Source organism: Lycium barbarum, chromosome 7 (genome assembly GCF_019175385.1).
Source record: "Lycium barbarum isolate Lr01 chromosome 7, ASM1917538v2, whole genome shotgun sequence".
Taxonomy (NCBI): domain Eukaryota; kingdom Viridiplantae; phylum Streptophyta; class Magnoliopsida; order Solanales; family Solanaceae; genus Lycium; species Lycium barbarum.
Window position 1 is genome coordinate 99681190 of NC_083343.1, and position 21073 is coordinate 99702262.

The window sequence follows — 21073 nt, forward strand, 5'->3', positions numbered from 1 at the left end:
CAATCATCAGTGGCTAACTAGTAAAAAGAAATAGACTGGAAAGAAGTGCATACCGATAAAATAAAGAAGCTATCTTAATATATATTTACATAGGGTGATTTATATTGCATGTCAAATAAAACAACAAAAAAACAGCACACTTAACAATTAACCAAAAACAAGAACAAAAGAGAAACTGCAACTGCTAGGGGTTGAGGGGAGGGGGGGTGCAGAGCTTGAGGGGAATTTGGGGGTGATGGTGAAGGTGGGAGGTGTTGTATTCTTCGAGCACTTCTTATCGATCAACGAGGAGTTCAGTGAGAATCCTATTTGTTCTCCTACAATGGCGCTCATTATCTTCTCTCGTGGTCAAAGCAATGTGACATACATACCATATGTCCTCCTAAAGGCGTTCAACAAATCTAAATGGCATGGTGATAATCCCGCTGCAAGCTGGTACTTCCCACAACAATCTACTAACCCGAGGGTCAACGGCTTCGTATCGCTGTTGGAGGCGCTCGGGGAGGTGCGCGGGGGGGTGGGTTAGGGGTCAGCATGGCCATTGAGGTTGTTGTTAAAGTTTGAATTGTTGTTGAAATTGACCATTTTTGACTGTATGAATGTTTTGAACGAGTTTTGGAAATATGATTTTTTATGAACAGGGATTGAAGATGGAGGGGTTTATTTATAGGGAGTAAAAATGAGTGTCTTTTCCGCTTCTCATCAAAACATTAATTGTTAAACCCTCTTTCCTTGTTTAGTGGTTGAAAAGCCACACTAGCAAGGGATCATATAGGTGTAATCATTAAATTTATTGTAGAAAATATATGACCAAAATCAGATATACATACAAATATATGCGTGTAGAACAATTAATCCATAGCCTAGCTGTACGCGATTGTCAATGCATTTTTTAAGTTTATACTTTATCACGTCTACATTCAATTTATATCAACTTGTGGGATTAATTAGGTATGTTGTTGAACATGTACAACTGATTCTAAAATTTAATAATGAAAACTCAATCATTTGAACATGTACAACTGATTCTAAAATTTAATAATGAAAGCAACAACAAAGTTAATATTTCGCATCTAAACACGATTTTTAATTGGAAAATTGGTGGAACATGTACAAACAAAGATAATTACAAACTGTACTCAACTAAATCAATTGCTTGATGCATCTTTAATCTCAACAATTGATTTCTCAGATGCTGCCAGTCTATCTAGAACGACATTCGGTCCTCGACTACACTCTTTTCAAAATTCACTACCCCTAATTGAACATTCTCCGTATGCTTTTCCACCTATAGAATGTGGTCCAATATCTCCAGAAGTCATAGGCTCCTGCTCTACTAGATGTTGTTAGCGGGGCTCTCCTGGCCTATTGATCCATGTCGCATCAGCAATCTCCTCCCTCAATGCATCTATTTCCTCATCCACCTCGTCGTCGTCATAAGGTACAAGATTTCTTATGTGGTACTTCTCCATCTCACTAACAGTTGGGTAAAGAAAAGGACGCACCCTCTTAAGTTCAACAAACAACAAGACCAGTTCATAAAATAAGTAGTTTATAATGTACCAATATTGACATTCTAATAGACGTAAGTTCAAATTGTTACCTCTTCAACAGGCATTTCCTTTATAAATGAATCAAGTAGTTTATAATATACCAATATTGACATTCTAATAGACTTAAGTTCAAATTTGTTACCTCTTCAACATGTATTTTCTTTTTGAATGGATCAAGTAGTTTATAATGTACTAATATTGACATTCTAATAGACTTAAGTTCAAATTGTTACCTTTTCAGCAGATATTTTCTTTTCGAATGGATCAAGTAGTTTATAATGTACCAATATTGACATTCTAATAGACTCAAGTTCAAATTGTTACCTCTTCAGCAGGTATTTTCTTTTTAAATGGCTCAAGTAGTTTATAATGTACCAATATTGATGTTATAATATCCTTAAGTTCAAGTTGCTACCTCTTCAACAGGTATTTTATTTTTGAATGGATCATGTAGTCTATAATGTACCAATATTGACATTCTAATAGACTTAAGTTCAAACTATTATCTCTTCAACAGGTATTTGGCGTGAAGTGGGCTATATCAGCATCCTTGGAGTTAGAAGTGGAATAGCCCCTGATTTGGCACAATTACGTCCGACAAAGGGGATTACTTCATATGCCCATGCCTATAATGGAATGAAACACATAATAGGGTCAATCGAATACCAATCGTCTATAATAAAATGATATTGGTATGTGCCCAGGGGAACCTAAAAAGACAGTAAGTTGGTCTTGTAGTGGAGTCGTTTTTTGAATTGTTTAAACAATTTCAACATGTCCATCTTGTTCGTCAAGTAACACAATGTCAAATCAAAGCATATCTTTTCCCGAGGATATTTGTTAAAGCGCGCAACGAATCAACCAAGCTTATCCATTTCGTCTCAACTGGTTTAGACATGTCATGTGCCAATAAAATGCAGTGAACAAACCACAACAAGGACACCTTAAGCTTGTCCAATTTGGTCAATGTTTTGTTTTCCAAGCTTTTCACGAGAAAATCCTGGGTAACACCTGATTTAACTTTTTAAACTTTTTTATATAACTTGTCTCCTTTTCTATGGACCTTATTCAACTCCTTTCCACCAGGGAGGGCACCACGATTCAACCGGTGACCAATGCAAATTCCCTTAGCCCATAACAACATGGCATATCCTCAATCAAAAACTACATCGCATGCTTTTTCTTTCAATTATTAATTTGCCGTAGAAGAAGCGAATGAACAAACTTTCCACTAAATTTGTCCCAATGTAAGCGCAAGTCCAAGAAGTGGCCAAAACAAGTTTTGCAAAACATATTTAGAAGTTTATGCTTTTGCTATTGAACTTTAAAATCAAACCACGACTTCATAGTAGACCTTACTATGATCCTGGCCAAGAAATCAATGCCTTCAAGAAGCTATGAGTTCAATCGGAGCTGTCACGACCCAGCTAGGGGCCGCGACGGGTACCCGGGGCTAGCCACCGAGCACCACTCACTCTACCACTCATCTTACTCACTTAAGGCCCTTTTATCAACTTCATACACGAATTATAGGAAAAACATATTTTAGATAGAAATATAAATGCTTTATATACATTTGCCTCTCGGCCATCAAAATAATATATACATATAATAACATCTTGTGAGACCATCTAACCCACACTGCGTATCTACGAGCCTCTACTGACAGACTATATATATATATAGACGGAACAAGACTCCGTCGTGCCCAAAATATGCATATATACCAAAAGGAGAATCACAAGCACCTCCAAACAATGGAGTGCTCTCAATCAGCTGACAGCTACCATGGATCTAGATCAAGCTCGCCTCCCTATCTACCTGTGGGCATGAACACAACGTCCAAAGAAAACGGACGTCAGTACGAATATTGTACTGAGTATGAGAGGCATAAACAATGAAGGAAGACAACAATAATATAATGAGAACATCAATATGAAACATCTAGATCTGAATGATAATTATAAGAGAAGTAATGCATGTCGTCTTACTCATACTCGTCATCATATCATATATGCATAATATGTAAGTTGCCCGTCCATATCGGAACGGTGTGATAGTCAATAACAATAGCCCGCGTCCAGGCCTCCCGCGTCCGGGGTATCATCTCATGCCGCCCACTAGTGGTGTCTGCCCATGCCATCTGGCCATGGTGTATACGTGTAGCTGCCCGCCTTGGCGGTGACTGCCCGGCCAAATAGGCGCGGTGTAATAGTAATATAATCATGCATGCATAAGGCTCAAGATCAACTATACTTATCGGGGTGATGTAAGGTCGTGATCCCCCGATTGTATTATGGAGCAATTATCGACATTCTGCCTCACCTTGAAGGAAGTAGCACATAAGGTGAGTGTGTAATAAATAACATCTCTATCATTATGGCATCATCGTATTATATCTCTTATCTTATATAGACATTTATAGATATAGGCTTTTTAGCTTTCTTCGGAATACATGAACTCATGAAGAGGAAAGGAATTTATGCTATAGGATTCATGCCATTAGAAGGAAAGGACTAGCCTCACATACCTTTATCGTTTAGCTAGGCTATCGTTCACTTGATCTCCTTCGATATCACGTCGCTACCTTCACGAGAGAATTCGAATTAGTATTAGTTAATCGACTATAAAAACGTGTCGTTATTTCTAGGGACAATTGGGCAGCGTTTCCTTTGTTTCTACTACTTTTCTCATGTCTCGTTTCAACTCCCAAACATTTACAACAGCACTTACAATATCGTATCAACAATCGTCATATATATATCTTAAGCAAAATCCACCATTTTCTCCAATTTCTCCACCTTTAGTGGTTTTAGCTCATCATCGTAATTTCGCATACTTCACACCTACTCCATGGTCTATACGTAATTTATAACGTATTCATAATCAAAGCACACCAACATTCATGATCCAGCCTAGCTATCACCCAATTATGGCACTATTCACTCAGTAATGGTCCATTTTCTATGTCTTGCTACAATTCAAGTGTCTTAGCTTTCCAATACTTTAAACAACATGATAAAGTCATGAAACTTACCTTAGATGATGGTGGAATAAGTCTACAGTGGAATTCCTTCCTCTTTCACCAAACCCTACTTCACCTCCTTTGAGATTTCTTGGTTTGGATGAACTTCACTTGAGTTTCATACACTTGGCTTCATGGATTTAATGTTGTTGATCTTGATGTTCCTTTGATTCTCTTGGATGAAGTGTTTGGAGAATATTCTAGAGTGTTCTTGAATTATGGAGATGAGAAATGAAATAAAATGAGCTTAGGGTCCGTTTTTAATAACTCAAAATCTGATTTTTTTATGAACAACAGTCGGGGTGTACAGTGGTCGTAAACCACATTTTACGGACCGTATACTAGTTTACGGGCTGTATAACGTGGTCGTATTTAAGCATATCAAAAACAGAAAGGTTTGCTGAAGGTCATGATGGTTACGGCCACAGTTTACGGGCCGTATTTCAGTTTACGGTCCGTATTTCAGTTTACGGCCCGTAAACTGGGTCGTATTTTACCATTTAAGCTTTTGGACAGAAAGTTGAAATTTTTGGAACATTGGAGGATGATGGCAGTATACGGTCCGTAAATCACTTTACGGGCCGTATTCTGTTTTACGACCACTGGCTGAATTGAAATTCTACAACTTTCTTATTTCCAAAAAATTCATGAATCATCATTCCTTACTTAGTAAAACGTCGCACACTCATGCCCTTCGTTGGTCTATTATTCATTGTACATGTACGGGGACTTTTCTGAGGTGTAACAGGAGCCTTTCCAGCTTTTCTACGGCGGTGCACTTGACGTTTTTAGGAACAGATGGGCGATCACTATTGTCCTCCTCAACATCCGGAGCCTCGCATTCACCATATTCCTCTTCTCGAACACCATAATTAACTACTTCTTCTTCTTCAAATTCAAATGCATCAATATCCTTGAGAATCTTATCAAGAGACGTCTCGTCTTCCTCTTCTTCATTTTGTCTATTAATCAACTCATCTAGTTCTTCATTTTGTCTATTATTTAACTCGTCTACATTAATCAACTCCTTTGGTTGTTATCCATTTATTAACTCCATTGGTTGTTTCTTTGGTCTATTATTTAACTTCTCTGGTTGTTTCCTTCCTCTATTAATTAATTCCTTTGGTTGTTTCTTCTTTGGGGCTTCAACTTCACCTACGGCGGGATCTAGGTCAATAACCTCTGGTCTTAGCCTTTTTCTGGATGAAGAAGGCTTGTAGTCAACTCTCCAAAGTGATCCGGAACGTCCTCTAGTCATCACCATAACTATAAACTCAAAAGAATCAACAAATAAGACATGCAAAACTTATAAACTCAAAAGAATCAACAAATAAGACATGCAAAACACAATGTAACTCAACAAACATCATAATAAAAAGAAATTAGGGCTTCACCATGACTGTAAAACTGGAATCAACAAATTAGGGCTTTGCCATGACTGTAAACTCATAACATCACAAAATAAGACATTAAAAAATTCCATTTTGGACTCGAAAGAAATTAGAATAGGAACAAATTAGAGCTTTTATAACCTGCAACTGAAATCTTCAACTATTGGCTCTTGAAATAGCTTTTTTCGATCCCAAAGTTGCCTTCAAATTTGTTTTTTTGGAGACGGAGGTGTGGGAGAAGGAGGCAGCTCAACGATCATTGGAGTTGGAGGGAAAAAGAATGAAGAAGTAAGAGGGAAAGAAAAAAATGGTTGTTTTGAAAGTTTAGAAACCTAACCCCAAAGTTTTTAAAAATACAAAAAGGCCCTAGCGTGTTTTCTAATCACCTCATTAGTAATTTCTAGACCCAAAATAAATGGAAAAGAAAATGAGGCCCTTCCACTTAGAAAAAAACTTTTGGGGCCTGCCACCTTATTCTTCCGACTATGTCTACCCCTAAGCAGTGTTTTAAATGGCGTTTATGGGGCGAGGCGCACGAAAAAACGCCCTGAGGCGTAAGTATCGTGGGGCGTACGCCTCAACCTTCCGGGCGTTTGCCTAGGCATTAGCCCCAACATTCTGGACGTTCATTTGGGGCGTAGGCCCCGAGAACTTTTTCAAATTTGAGCCAAAATTGCTTAATAAATCTTTTTTAAAAAAAGCTAAATATCCAAAATTTAATTCATAGTAAATTCTCAAACTAAAAATCGCAAAAGTTCAAAAATAATTTCTAATTGTTTATCCTAATTTCATAATCTTTCCTCTTTGTTGTTTACGGAGTAACAAATACACGTTAGACCTTTGTATGCAAAGTGCAAACTATAAAGTAAGCGTTTTGTCCTCCAATTCTCACTATGCTTCCAAGCTTGCATTATCCTTATTCATGCTTTATTTCCTTCAAAATCTTTTTAGCATTCTTCAATTTATCTTTTTCAAAAAAGTTTTTCGTTTTAGAATTTGTTAGGTATCGCTCTAGTTTAGATAATGTTTTGAAGACTCTATTCTGGCTATTTGTATTATAATGAATATTAATTTGTCATCTAATTTTAGGTTTTAAAACAATAACTTTATAATATTGTCATTTTTATTTTTGAAATCTTAGGATAGAGTATCATTTTGCAACTCTAATTATATATGTGGTTCATCATAGTCATGTTATTAGTGTAATGCATCTTTATGTCATTCATCTTTTCAAGATTTTTTTTAATGGTTCATGCCCATGTTAGCATGTTAATAATAATAATAATAATAATAATATATATATATATATATTCTTTTATTTCTTAATAATTTTAATGTATTTTTTACTTATATGTTTATTTTATTAATCTATAAAATATTAAAAATTAAATACTCATGAACTTACGCCCGTGCCTCTGGCTTACGCATATATAAAACGCCTCGCCTCGCGCCCACGCCTCGCGCCCACGCCTCTTAAAACACTGCCCATAAGTCCAAGTGTTCACAGCACATGAAAAACGAAAAAACAAACCTGCGCTCATCTTACTTGTAGGAAAAGTAACTTTCAAAAACCTAGAAATTCCAAAACCCTACGCTCTTCGCCATGATAGCCACCAACTCACAGTCTGATAACGCATTACACAATCACTTCTTTGGTAAACTTCATTGCATTCTCTTACTCTATGCTCAATTAATAAACTATAATGCAACACACATATATATTGTAAATTTCCACACTTTAGAGGATTCATATAATGGATTTTAACTAGTCTGGTGTAATTACTTTGAACGATTGAGACTACTGCTTGTTTGCTTTATTTGCTCTGTTTATCTAGGTATTTCGCTAGCGTTATTTTCCTTTGAATCATGCTTTGAGTACATTTCTTTTGAGCCGAGGTTTTATCGAAAATAACCTCTCTACCTCACAAAGGTAGGGGTAAGGTCTGCATACATCATACCCTCCCCGGACAGGGGAGGATTTAGGAGGGCAAGAGGATGTTCACCCAAATAGCTTTGGCCAAAAACTACACTGTACATATAAGATAGATATTGAGCAAATGCAAAAGATTAGCTCAAGCCGTCCAGGTGTTCAAAATTGGCTCCAATGTCCAAGGTTTGATTCCCAAGGACAACATTGTTTCTTATTGTAGCTTTTGTTGTTTTTTTTTTTTGAACCTCTGAGTGAAAATCCAAGATCCGCCACTGTCCCCAAACCCCACGTATGGGACAATACTGGGTATGCTGTTGTTTTTTGATTGAGACTAATGTGTTAGTTTAAAAGCTAATTTTATGGTTTATTTATGGAAACTTTTAAGCTTGATTAACTCAAAGTGAAGTGTTTCATTGTTGAATATCAGTGTATTGATAGTTCGTATGGGGGCTATTGCTGGAGCTTTTGGGGAAGGTATGATGCACCTGATTGATACAATGAAGACCCGGATACAAAGCCAAGCTATTTTCAGTGCATCCCAGGTAGTTTATATTGTTATAACATCAGTATATGTGCTTTTCTCATTGTATAATTACAGCTTGTTTGGAATGTTTGTTTGATTATTATTAATTTTGTTGTATTGTATCGTTAAACCCATCATTATGTAACGACAGGAAAGTCTCATTTTTTGTAACAACTAATTTGGTGTGATCACAACGTTACTTTATCTTCTTATTTTCCCCTCATTTTGAGCTAATAGTTGCTCTACTTCGTACCCTTCTTTTCTTGTAACTTTATCCTTCAAATTGTTGATGTGTGACATTATGTAACGATGAAAAACGATACAATCTATCCAGACATTGTATTCATTAAAATAATACAACATAGGACAATATAATACGAATTTTAGAAGCACTGGTGGATTTGGTGGTGGTGGCTAGGTGGTCAAGCTAGGGATAATGATAGATCCTAAGCCACATATCTTTTGCTATAAGTTGTCAATGTGTGCATGGTAATACTTATCTAAGTAGAGGTTCTACCCGGTGTGATCGTTTTGTTTAGGGGTGGCAAATGGGCCATTTGGGTCAAAGTTGGGCTAATCAAGATGGGCTTATTGAATAGATGGGTCAATGCCCAACCCTGCCCAAAGTGCATTTGGGTCAAGATGGGCTAAACAATGGATGTTGCTCCCAAACGCACACGCAAGTATACGCGTTCGTACAAGTAATATAGGATTTAAAGTCCAGATATCATACCCACAGAGACTTATGATTAACTATTTACTAAATTAAACTAATGCTAATTATCTAAACAATAAATAAAATCCAAAATTATATTTATAAACTGAATAAAAATAAAAGAAAACAAATAATGAACTTCAACCAAGAAAGAGTGGATTTTTATTGGAGAAGAGATAGATCTAGGGCTATGACCACTAACAGTCCAGTTGAGTCTTCAAATCGTTCTACCTTTGGGTTACTAGTTGACGGGTTAATTATAACTTTATGATATTCTCTCGAACTACTCACAAGCCTGTAGATGCTACTATAACGCCTATATCTCTATGGTCGTCAGAGGTAACAAGAACGCATTTATTTCTCCGTATTTAACTAAGTAGGGCTAAAGGGTATATCTCTATCCTCAGTAGCGAAACGATTAAATCGGACAAACTTATTTATTCTTATTACATACGTGAATTCCCTCTCTCAAGTCCAATTCACGCACCATAGATAGTGTTCAATTAGTGATCAAGTAATCAAACAATTAAGACCAAAAATAAATAAATAACCCAAAGATGGAAAATCAATAGATAGAAACGATAATCAAACGTCAACTTTCATGTTTGTGTCAAAGCCTTAGAACTAAAGTGTTTAGCTCCACATAGACATGGAGGAAAAACAACAAATCATCCGAATAAAAATATCAAAATAAGTATTACAGAGAAGAGAAGGTAAAACCCTGTAAATACGGCCTCTACGGCGGCTCCAAGCTCTCTCTAGGTCCAAAGTTATGAACTAAGGGTTTTAAGCTATCCCAAGTTATGTAAAAATCGTATAGAATATGTATTTATAGAGTATCAAAAGATCTGGACTTTTAAAAACCAAATTCAATTCGAATCGGGAAACGCAGTCGAAAATAAGCCTGGCGCCCCGCCCTCGGCGACGCCCCAGGCGGTGCACCCAGGAAGTTTTCCAGCGAACAAATTTTTCTCGTCCAAATTTGCGCGTTTTTCACTTGTTTCCTTTGCTGCTCTTTTCCTTTTGTCTTTAGTTTGTCTACACAAACTATTAGTAGTGTCTCCCCTCTTGTCCCCCATTCCTTTCTCCTTTCTTTTTTTCCTTTTTCTTTCTCTGCCACAATTTATTCAATGTTGATCCAAATTTTTTTGTCTTCACACCGCTTTATTCCTATATAGTAAAATTATAGTATTAAGCACAAAGTATTATAATTTGTACTCAAGAGACAATTAATAATATTAAAATGTGAGACAACAATAGCTAAATATATGCAATTTATGACCAAACATTAATGGCTCGTAATTCAACCTGTCCAACTTGACCCAATTCTTTACAATATTCTTAACCTTTAACCAAATCAAAAATCAATATTTAAAAAAAGAAAAAAGAAAAAAAAATTCCAAGCTATACTATATCAAACTACAGTTAGTTTTTGCACAAATAACCAAAACCATCAACAAATATTTATCCATATTTTCAAAAGCAGTTTAATTTCACATAAAAACATTCATCGATCATCATCAACTCTATAAATAAATAAAGTTTCACATCGTAATAAATTCCATAACTATCAATTACTATAATTTCAAATTCAACAAACTGGCAGTACATTCTAAATTTGCTAAAGAAGAAAACTTTGTTGAGAATAATGTATTACTTGCACATAAATTGGAAGAAACCAATATAGAAAGCTTACAGCCAAAAATGTAGTACTACATAGTGTAAAATCTTCTTTTGAATTGGCTGTGTAGCAATAGTGTGTAGCAGCAAAAGAAAATTAAGAAAAAAAAAAAAATTTGAGTCTTGATTAGGGTTGGATTTCGACAAGAACATGGAGGGATGGAGAGAAAGAGACATGAAAACTTACTGTAATGGAGAAGTTTGCTGGAGGAGAAGTGGAGAAATTGTTGTAATTGAAATTTTGGGTTTGAAGATTTTTAACTCTGGGTTTTGAGGTTAATAAACCAAAATGGGGGTTTGAGAAGTTTGCTTCTGGGGATAATGAATGGGTTAATTTGGGCTAAAGTAATGGGTTACTTTGGGCCACCTTCGATAAACATTTTTTTGCGCGGATTGTCCTTCTTTTGGGGTGGTCTTTAATTTTTGCCCCTCAAATTGGTGGTCTTTAATATTTGTCCTTCGCTTAACACCCGGAGATTTAGGGTTCGAACCTAGGTTCAGTAAAATTTAAAAAAAAAAAATCGCAAGGCATAAGTTGGAATTCACAGGACAGAAGTTGGGATTCGCAAGGCATAAGTTGGGGTTAAGGCAAACTTATACCCAAAATTATGCCTTAAGGCAGAGGTTTGCAAAATTCCAGCAAAAATAATTATTTTTTTTTTGCCTTAACGCAGAGTTTGAAAACCAACTTATGCCCTACGAATCTCAATTTATGCCTAGCGATTTAAAAAAAAAACATTTACTAAGCGGGGGTTCGAACCCGAAACCAAGGGGCTTTTAGCGAAGGACAAAAATTAAAGACCACCCCCAGCGAAGGGCAATCCTACAAATTGTCCTTCGATAAATGGGTTAAGTTGGGCTAGCCCAAACTTAGCCCATCATAATTGTATGTCACGCCCAAACTCATGAAAACCTAGGCGGGTCAATTGGGCCTAGGCTGAAATTGCCACCCCTAGTTTTGTTAAATTTATCTTAGGCAAAGGGGCAAATATACCCCTCAACTATGGGATATGGAGCAAATATACCCTTCGTTAAAAAAGTGGAGCAAATATATCCTCGCCATTAGAGAAAGGGTGCATATATACCCTTTTGTTAACAAACCTATATTTATTGAGATAAAAAAAAATCTAAAACTAATTTGTTAATTCCAAAAATGCCACGTGGCATTTAAAATATCACAATACTCATTTTTTTTACATCTCTATACCCGACCCGACTGCATATGGTCCTGAGATTGGGGATGAAGAAGATCCACAATTGAGGCCAATAGTAATCTCTTAGACACAACCAATGCTAGAAAGAAGGTCTCAAAGAGTTGCAGCAGCAACAGGGAACAAAAAGATTGCTTTTAAGGGGGATGCCAGAGGAGTCTCTACCCCTTCAGATCTACCATATTCACCAAAGAAGATTACTTGGAAGGTATGGAAGCAGTCGTCAGTTTCAAGCTGAAGCAAGGAAGAAAAAAATGAAGCAACTAGCAGGGAAGGGCAAATGTCCTGTGGGTCTTGATGATGATCTCGAGTCGTTTTGTAGTTTATGATATTTGATATTAGGTAGTTATGTTGGATAGTATCATTTGATGTAAATCCAAACAATTTCTTTTGCTGTCAACCATAGAATAGGTATTTGTGGTTGGTTTTACCACCTTAATGTAAAACTTTCTTTTGATGATGATTTGTGGATTGAAGTCATGTTTGTTAAATTTTGAACTAAAATACATCTAGTGCAGTTGTTGTGGAGATTCATTTCCTGGATATTGGAAATTCTTGGACTTATTTGATCGGTTGTGTTGTTGGTTGGTGTAATTGAGCTGCTGCATTTCATCCCAGCTTATATTTCTTTCATTTCCCTCTTTTATGACTATGTAATAATGTTTCGATAGTTGGTTGGTGCATTTGAGTTGCTGCATTTCATCCCAGCTTCAATTTCTTTCATTTCCCTCTTTTATGACTATGTAATCATGTTTTGATGGTTGGTGTATTTGTGTTGTTGCATTTCATCCAAGCTTAAATTTCTTTCCTACCTCTTTTATGACTATGTAATCATGTTTTGATAACAAAATTCTTTTTTGTTTGATGAGAAAGTTGTCTATTAGGGAATAAGATTACTATTCTCTAAACTTGATTTCTGCTAGCTATACCTTTACTTTTGTATACCGTGGGGGAGTTTTAGATGTACTGTAATTTCATATAAGTGTGTGTTCTTGATCTTGCTATATAAGACTCTTAAACTTTAGCAGATACAGTAGGAAAAAAACATCTTATTAGTCTGATGTAATATAGTTCAGTGGCTGCTGCATTTTTTGGCTATTTTGGTGCTGCAATTTTTGTCTATTTAGCTGCTGCATTTTTGCCATTTAGCTGTTGTATTTTGGGCCATTTAGCTGCTATATTTTTTACCATTTTCCTGCTGTATTTTGGGCTATTTAGCTGTTATGTTTTTGCCCTTTACCTGTGGTATTTTTGGCCACTTTCCTGTTGTATTTTGGACCATTTAGCTGCTGATTTTTGCCATTTAGCTGTTGTATTTTTGGTCATTTTCTTGCTGTATTTTGGGCCATGTAGCTGCTGCATTTTTGGTCATTTTCCTACTGTATTTTGGGAGGTCTACAAATGATGCAAACTCTTTTACACAAAGGGAGATTTTGGACAGCAACTTAATACCATGAACTGTTTTAATCTCAAGACATCTATTTGCACTTGATCATTGCATTACCAAGTGATATCAAATTTGACAAATCCCATTACTTGAAACACAACAAAAATGAACCAAAAGTACCAAAAACCATTATATACGACCTAACAAACTGATCCAAAAGTTGGGAAAAATCATTACATAAGACAAACTAACTATGAAAAGCAAGTTGGAAGAATTAACTTATGGTGAAGTTATGAAATTACTAAAGGTGACATGTGGAGACCACTCCAAGTCAAAACTCAATTAAATTTGGATTAAGGAGATTGGGGTGTAAAATGTATTTTTTAAAACTTCTTAATCTTTTACAAAATACAAAAGACCTCAAATTAATCCCAAAAAAGCCACCAGCCCCCTTCCTCCTCCTCCCACCCCCCCCCCCCTCCCCCCCCCCCCCAGAAAATGTTTTTTTTAAAAAAAGTTTTGATATTTTATTTGCTTTTTCACTAGTCACCCCCTGCCCCCTTGCCCCACCCCTCCCAAAAAAATTAAAAAGTTTTGATTTGTTTTTACCAGCCCCACCTCCTCCTCCTCCTCCTCCCATCCCTCCCCCCGCCACCTCCCCTCCGCCCCCCCCCCCCCCCAAAAAAAAAGTTTTGATTTTGTTTTAGCAGCCCTACCTCCTCCTCCTCCTCCCACCCCCCCTCCCCCCTCTTAAAAAAAAATTAAAAAAGTTTTGATATTTTTTATTTTGTTTTTTTCACTAGCCCCCCTCCTCCCACCCCTCACCCCTCTCTCCCTCACCTAATATTTTTTTATGTTTTGAATCCTTTTTTTTTTTTTTTTGTTTTTTCACCAGCCCCCCTCCTCCCCCCAACCCTCACCCCCCCCCTCGACCCAACAACCCCACCACTTCCACCCTTCCAAAAAAAAAAAATTTGGTTTTAAAAAAAAACGTTTTGACAAGTTTTATTTTATTTTTGGTTTTTTGCTCCCCCCCCCCCCCCCCCCTCCACCCACCCCCAAAAAAAATTCTTAAGAAGAAGTTTTGAAAAAAAAATTTCCCACCCACCCAAAAAAAAAAAAAAAAAAAAAAAAGTTTTATTTTTGATTTTTTGCACCCCCACCCAAAGAAAAATAATTCTTGAAAAGAAGTTTTGAACTTCTTTTTTGTTTCTTACTCCACTCACCCACCCACCCCGCCACCCCCTCCTCCTCCTCTTTTGCTCTACTACTTTCTTCTTTTATTTAGAAAAATGTTGCTCAAGAAAAGAAAAAAGAAAAAGAAAGAAAAAAGCAAACTCATCCGATTTACGTAATTTTCGGAAGGATTTAATTCGTGTAACACTGGGCATTACTTCATGGGTTATTTTCCCTCATTTGGTAAGTAAAACAGTGTTGTTTTATTTCAATTATTCATCTGGATATAGCTGCTGATTTTCCAAAAATTTACAGTAGCAGTTACAGTTGTTGCAACATGTGCTAAAGATATTGTATAAGAGCCTCTGAATTTATTGCAACTGCTGTTGTAGTTTTTGCGACACTTGCAACAATTTTCGCAGTTGTTTCAACTTCTGTACTAATCTGTTGCAACAACTGCTAAAATGTGTATAAATAATTTAGCTTACTTGTTAACAACTACATTAGTTTTTGGACATATTTTACATCTGTTGGATGATACAGAGACAACTGAAGCTGCCACCAACAACTAAGTGATCAGTTGCAACATCTCACCTAAGTGATGTGTTGATCTTGTTCAAATCACAAATGTATGTTCTGTTGTTAATAAATTGCTTATGTTGCAACTGCTCTGTAACATGTTGGGGTTATTCCAACAAGTAACAGGACTTGTTGCAACAACTAGTTAGTTGTTGAACATATCACAACTATTAATTTGTACTTTTGGAGACCTAAGGGGGCTGACGAACAATTATTTATAAGTTTGTATTTTATTTTCTTGGTGGATTATGGTGGATGATGAATATATATATATATATATATATATATATATATATATATATATATATTGTGTGTGTGTTCAGTATCAATATATTATATGTTCAGTAGTTTCAAACAAGTCATAAAGTCATTGCAATAATCAAGGAAGTTGTTGCAGTAGATTCCTCACCTGTTGCAACAGCTTCCTTATGTTCAGTAGTTTCAAACAAGTTACAAATCTGTTGTAACAGATTCCAAATCTGTTGTTAATAATCAAACAGTTTTTATAGATGTTTCAACAGATTTCCCATCTGTTGCAATAGATTAAACAACTATTAGAAATAATCAAAGAGTTGCTTTGAGTAAATGGTTACAACAGCTGTGTAATCTGTTGCAACAGAAACCTGACCTTGACGGCAAAAATTAAACAACTAAGTAAATTGTTGCAACAGCTGAGTAATCTGTTGTAACAAATCAAACAGTCGTTGAAGCTATTGCAACAAGTTACTATATGTTGCAACAAATGACTCAAATGTTGCAACAAGTTACTCATTTGTTGCAACAGATAGCTCATCTGTATGTACTTAGTTGTTTTAAAATATTCACTTTATTGATCACTAAATATCAGTGATTTCCTTTGTTTATCACTAAATATGGGTAAATCAAATAGTTTACATCAAATCACTTTAATGATCACTCGATTTAGTGCATAGTGACTTAGTTGATCGTTTGTCCTGACTCAAAATACCATCAAATTGATTAAGTATATATATTGATCACTAAATATTATTGATTTCCTTTGTTTATTACTAAATATGTGTGAATTAAGTAGTTCACATCAAATCACTCTATTGATCACTCGATTTATTGCATAGTGACTTCATTGATCATCTGTCATAACTCAAAATACCATCAAATTGATCACTAAATATAATTAATTTCCTTTGTTTATCACTAAATATCATTGATTCTCCTTGTTGATCACTAAATATGGGTGAATCATATCATAGTTGTTGCAACAACTGCAATATCTGTTGCAATAATTGCAGTATCTGTTACAACAATTGCAGTATTTGTTGCAGCAAGTAACATAACTGTTGAACAAGACATATCACTTGTTGGATAAGATACAACAAGTTATCTAATTTCTGCAACAAGTCATTCCATTTGTTTGAAAAATTCAAACAAGTCGTGTCACTTGTTGGACAAACCCCAACAAGTAACGTAGTTGCTGCAACAAATTTGTTAATTGCAACCAGCCCTGTCACTTATTGGATAAAGTCCAACAGATAAATGGTTGTTTCAACAAGCTAAGTCCTCCTATTTGTTATGATATGTTCAACAACTAACTAGTTGTTCAATAAGTCTTGTTACTTGTTGGAAAAACCCCAACATGTCATAGAGCTGTTGTAACATATTTATTACTTGTTGGAAATTTTTCAACAATTTATTAACAACAGAACATACATTTATGATTTGAACAAAATCAACATATTACTTAGGTGAGTTGTTGCAACTGATCACTTAGTTGTTGGTGACAACTTTGATTGTCTCTGTTTCATCCAACAACCGTAAATATGTCCAAAAACTCATGTAGTTGTTGCAACAAGAAGTCTACTTGTTGCTGTTGACACCCAATTTTGACCGTCCTTTCTTCCAATTTATTTCCCTGAGCTTCTAAATTATTAATAAAAGAAATACTTTATCGTCACTACTATTTTCACCATTATTACGATAAGTATTATAATTATTGTTGTTATTATCATAGTAAGCTTATTACTATTTATTCGTTATTATTATTATTATTATTATTATTATAATCTAGTAGTAGTAGTAGTAGTAGTAGTTGTACTACTACTCTTACTACTGCTGCTGCTCTGACAGGTGCAACATTAGTGGAACCTGAAGATATTAAAGCAGAAATAGTAAGTTTCTACAAATCATTAATGGGTACTGCAGTCCAAAACATGCCAGCAGTGAGCAAAGTGGTAATGAGATCTGGGCCACGGCTAAACCATGAGCAGCAACTGAACTTATGCAATGATGTAACTGAGCAAGAAATTTACCAAGGTTTATGCTCCATTGGAGATGATAAAGCCCCAGGGGTAGACGGATTTAATGGACTGTTCTTCAAATCAACCTGGACTTTGATCAAACAAGATGTGTGTGATGCGGTTAAAGAATTTTTTGTTACTGTCAAACTTCATAAACCAATTAACTACACAGCAGTGACGTTATTGCCCAAAGTTCCTAACCCATCCTCCATCAAAGAGTACAGACCCATAGCCTGCTGCACAGTGCTCTACAAGTTAATTTCTAAAGTGTTAGCATCCAGAATTCAGAAGGTCATTTCATCCATTATCTCAGATACTCAAGCTGGATTTATCCCAGGTAGAAAAGTGGCTGATAATGTAATTCTGGCACATGAACTTGGCAAAGCCTACAACAGGAAACATGTATCACCGAGATGTATGATCAAAGTGGACATTCAAAAAGCTTATGATACTGTTGATTGCAAATACATGGAGCAAGTCCTTGAGGGGTTGGGATTTCTCGGTAAATTCATCAGATGGATTATGGTATGTGTCACAACTGTCAATTATTCAATATTGGTTAATGGAGAGTTTACAGAGCCATTTGATGCTGCAAGGGGTCTCTGACAAGGGGACCCCATGTCCCCTTTTTTATTTGCAATAACCATGGAATATTCGAGCCGAAACTTACAAATGCTGAAACTGGACAAGAAATTCAAATTCCATCCTAAATGCACTAAATTGAATATCACTCACTTGAGCTTTGCAGATGATTTGCTCATGTTTGCGAGAGGGGATGTGAGTTCTGTCCAGCTACTTCATCAGAAATTTCAAGTATTCACTGCTGTGTCAGGTTTGCAAGCAAATATGGGTAAAAGTTCAGTCTACTGTGGGGGAGTAACCAGGGAAATACGGAACCAGATCCAACATGTGCTGGGTTTTAGCCTTGGGGAGCTCCCATTTAGATATCTTGGTATTCCTCTTGCAACCAAGAAGCTATCTATCCTGCAGTGGCAGCCCTTACTGGATAAAATTGTGGCAAAAATCTCGTCGTGGACTGCGAAAACACTATCTTACGCCGGAAGAGTACAGCTGGTCCAGTCAGTAATTTTTGGTGTGCAAGCATACTGGTCACAATTTTTTGTGATCCCAAAGAAAGTTATAAAAGCTATCGAGGCCTATTGTAGGAGTTTTATTTGGTCAGGAACCAACACAATCACCAAAAGGGCTCTCATCTCTTGGGATAAAATGTGCACACCAAAGGCAGCAGGGGGATTAAACCTCACAAATCTCAGAGTATGGAATAAGGCAGCAATTATTAGTACTTGTTGGAACTTAGCTCACAAGCAAGATATACTCTGGATTAGATAGGTACACTCCTATTATATCAAGGGACAGGTGTGGGACGACATAAGTGTTCCAAAGCAAGCAAGCTGGATGCTAAGAAAGAAAATAGGTGTTAAAGAACAGTTGCGCTTGCTACAAATTACACCACTGAGTAAAAAGAGTAGGATTAAACAAGTCTACCTACAGCTGTTAGGGAATCTGCAAAAAATGGAATGGAAAGGTTTGATGTGCCATAACCAGGCGCGACCCCGAGACACCTTCACCGTGTGGTTGCAGCTACATGGCCGATTGGACCCCAAGTGTGTCATATGCAAACAAGTAGATGAAACCTGTGACCACCTATTTGGAGATTGCTATTTTGCCACAAAAGTATGGGATAGATTACTACATTGGTTGAATATTGTTCCGTAAACTAGAGTGACCTGGTTAGATCACTACCACTGGATATTGCATCATACGAAAGGGAAGACTGTCCAGGCAAAAGTACTAAAAATGGTGTATGCTGAGTTTATCCATTACATTTGGCTGGAACGAAATGCTCGAGTATTTGAGAAAGTGGAGAAGCCAGAGGATATAATTGCCCGAAGCATTGCATGCTGCTGCAACATAAGAGCTTTACCTGCCAGTAGAATATATTTAGATAACTGCATGTTCTGATTCTAGAGTTTGCTTAGAAGGCTCTGCCTTAGCAATTTTGTTTGAGACTACGGCTGGATGTGTTATCTAGCTAGTTTTGTAAATATTCACTTGGTGATTAATGGAAAAGTTTAGTTACCAAAAAACAAAAGTAGTAATAGTTGTAGTAGTAGTATTAATAGTATCATTTTCTTTATTTTTTATTTTTATGATCTTTAAGGCTGCTCATGTTCATTCGCTTAATCAAGTAGTAATACTATTCTAGTTTTACACTTTATAAGTAGCTACTATAATATTTTTACTATAGCATTTTTATTTCACTAAACTTTGGAATATCTTATGATTTATTTAAGTGAATATCTTATGATTTATTTAAGTGCTAACAACTATAATTTTTTAAGGTATATTAAATAATCAAATTACTTAATATTAATATGTTAAAATTACGTGGTATTAAATAAGTAGATTTTACTTGGCATAGCTTACTATGTTACATATTTATGGAACATAACTATACTTTTTAATAATTAAGTTTAGTAGCTATAATATTATATTTTTACAACTTATAGCTACCCACTTTTCTACCAATTAACTTACCACTCCCCACACCCCTATTTTTTTGCTGCACACTTTCTCTCTCCCCCCCTTTTCCTAAATATACACGTTTCTAACTCCCCATCTCCCCTAATTTCGTGTTTTTCAAATCAGTTTCTGATTTCTTTCACTTCCTTTTTTTACTCTGTATTAACTGCTCATTAATTTCAACCTTTTACCCCCAAAATTCAACTCTATTTCCTAAAATATGTAAGATTCTCTGTTATTTTTGTGTTTTCCCTCATCATCTTTGTTTCTTTTTGGGCTTTAATAAGTCACAGATTTTCATCTTTCCCTGTATTCAATGGAAGTTTAAAGGTTTTTTTTTTTAGGGATCCATGTATCATTCATCCTCATGTCGTTTTAGACCACCGTCTTCTCCGGCGTGATTTGACCGACGTCAGTCGTCTTCTCTTTTCCGGTCAGATCTGTAGCAATTTCATGGTCAGATCTGTAGCAATTACAAAGACCAGCCTATTTGACACAGTCAGATCTGTAGCAATTAAAAAGATCAGCCTATTTGAACAGAAAATATTAAAGACCAAATCATTTAACCGCCATGACTGTTCCTAGATGCCCTCCGCCGCCGGCTACAGGAATTTTTGAATACAGATCTGAAGTTTTTGTTATTGGACAAGAGTAAAAATATTCATGTTCTCTAAGAGGTATTTTTTCTTATTAATGATTCACTTCACTAGATATGTATTATACTTGCATTTTAAGTATATTTTTATCGTATTTTTCGATGAACTTCAATTAATTCCCGTTTTTTCAATTCACCAGATTTATATTTTGCATACATTTTAAGTATATTTTTGTCGTATTTTTTATTATTTCAATTAGTTTGTGTTTTGAACTTCAGTTAATTCCTGTTTTTTCAATTCACCAGATCTTTATTTTGCGTACATTTTAAGTATATTTTTGTTGTATTTTTTATTATTTCAATTAGTTTGTGTTTTTAATTGTGTGTGATATATTTTTTCTACCTAATTTGTTACTTGTAAATTTATGTGATTTTGAATTTGTGTTTACTTTTTATCAAGATATATTTTGTAGTATATATTCAGTGTATTT

General features: G+C 35.7%; 1 long non-coding RNA gene across 1 annotated transcript; it reads right to left on the bottom strand.

Moving 5' to 3' along the window:
* Positions 1 to 9695: 9695 nt before the first annotated feature.
* Positions 9696 to 11171, bottom strand: LOC132602348 (uncharacterized). Its single transcript, XR_009567745.1, has 2 exons — positions 11005 to 11171; positions 9696 to 10307 (listed from the first exon to the last, which is right to left on the bottom strand). It is a non-coding gene; the product is annotated as an uncharacterized LOC132602348 (long non-coding RNA).
* Positions 11172 to 21073: the final 9902 nt, after the last annotated feature.